This window comes from Octodon degus, unplaced genomic scaffold (assembly GCF_000260255.1).
Source record: "Octodon degus isolate 3935 unplaced genomic scaffold, OctDeg1.0 scaffold00276, whole genome shotgun sequence".
Lineage (NCBI taxonomy): Eukaryota > Metazoa > Chordata > Mammalia > Rodentia > Octodontidae > Octodon > Octodon degus.
The window spans coordinates 2075997-2077908 of record NW_004524852.1 but is presented as its reverse complement, the minus strand read 5'-3'; positions in this window follow the sequence as shown (position 1 = coordinate 2077908).

The window sequence follows — 1912 nt, the reverse complement described above, 5'->3', positions numbered from 1 at the left end:
GGTCCATCTCAGCATAACCTACATCATGGGGACTATCTGAACACGTCCAACTCCCTTTCAAATTATGAACTATCCTGTGAGAGGCTCATGCCTTATCTTAGCACCTAGCCCACTACCTAACACAAAGAGCAGCACTCAAAAATGCTTAACATATACAGCTACTTTGTTTTAGTTCAATGAGATTGTACTAATAGTATTTAGACAAGATATCATGTCTGCATCTTGTACTATGAATAACTACTACAAAGACAAGAATATGCAATGTATTAATTATTGTAACTGTCCTACTAATTTGTTCTGAAACTGTCTCGTTACTATTTCTCAATAAAAATTAAAAAGAAAAAAAAAATAGCTAGCACATGCTACCTGTTACAGATACCACTGCCTGAACTGGCCACACCTAGTCATTTCCTTGTGACCTTCTGCAGACAGATATGCTTCTCTTATCTAGATTAAGGCATTAAGTCAACTGGGAAGGGTACCTTGAGCAGCCAAAATCATTAGCAGTGATTAGCAGTTGTCATTTCTTCACTGTCTCTGAACAGAAAATACAGCCCTTTGGAAGGGGAAGCAGAAGATAAAATGAGATCAAGAAAGGGAAGTAGAGGGGCTGGAGAGATGGCTCAGTGGTCTAAAGCACCTACTTGAAACAAGCTTGGCAAAGCACAGGGACTGCGGTTCGATCCCCCAGCACCACATGCCAGCCAGGCCTGCCCCCTGGTGGGCTGAGCTGGCCACACACACAATAAATAAATGTAATAAATAAGAAAGGGAAGTAGAGGTTCTAGGCATAGTGCTGGTTAGTACTAGACAAGCAGCCCCTAAAGTTGGCTCTGAAAGGACAGTGGGTCAATGTTCCAACTTGATCCACAGAGGCCAAACGGCACAGAATTGGGCAATAAAGGAGCCGAGTATTCCTGGAGCTACTGCGTCCTTTTCCTGATGCCAGAATCTCAGCCTCAGACCTTTCGGTTTCACCCCCTTCTCCATTCTTTCCTCTGCAGACAAAAAACAATCCTCTAAATCAACCTGCTGTTTCCTCTTTCAGCAGCTCCTGCTTAACAGAGAACAGTGTCAGTAAAACAGTATTTGCTCAAGTCAGCCTCAACCATTTGGAAGTCTCAACCAATCAGAACCTGTGAAGATAGAAGGCAATAAGGGTTGGGATGGAGGAATTCTAAGTATGCCCTCCCTGCTTTGAGCCAGACCTGGACCACTGGTTTACTGTCAGTTTGACAAGTTTTGATAAACTTGTGAGTTAAGTCTCCCCTGCTAGATATTTTTCCCCCCAGAACTGGGGATTGAACTCAGGCCCTTGCACTTGCCAGACAAGCACTTATTCAACTGAGCTATCTCCCCGGCCCTGATACTTCCTCTTATATATAAACTCTGTAGGGTGTCTGTCCCAATTATCGGCCCATACGAAAAAAGACAAGAAGTGTATGTTAGAGTAGGAGGCATGATAAAATAAGCTGAACTATCAGCTTATTTTACTGTTTCCCTTTTAAAAAAGAAGAATGAGAACTGGCCCACAATGTCTATCAACACATGAATGAATAAAGAAAACGTGGTATTTACACACCATGTAGTATCAGACTGCCATAAAGAAAGATAAACTTGAGTAATTTGTGGGAGAATAGATACAACTTTAGGCCATAATGTTAAAGGAAGTAAGCCAGATAAATAAGCTAAAACATCACATGGTTTTTCTTTCATTTGTTTCTTTTTTCTTCCACATGGTTTTTCTTATATGAGAAACTCAGAAGAAAAATAAAAGAACAAAATAGCCCCACCCCCTGAGCAGGCCTCAGAGACTGGGCATGGTGGCACACCCTTGTAATCCCAACACTGGGGAGGCTGAAAACAGGAGGATCACAAGAGTCTGAGCTGTGTAGTGACACCCTGTACCAAA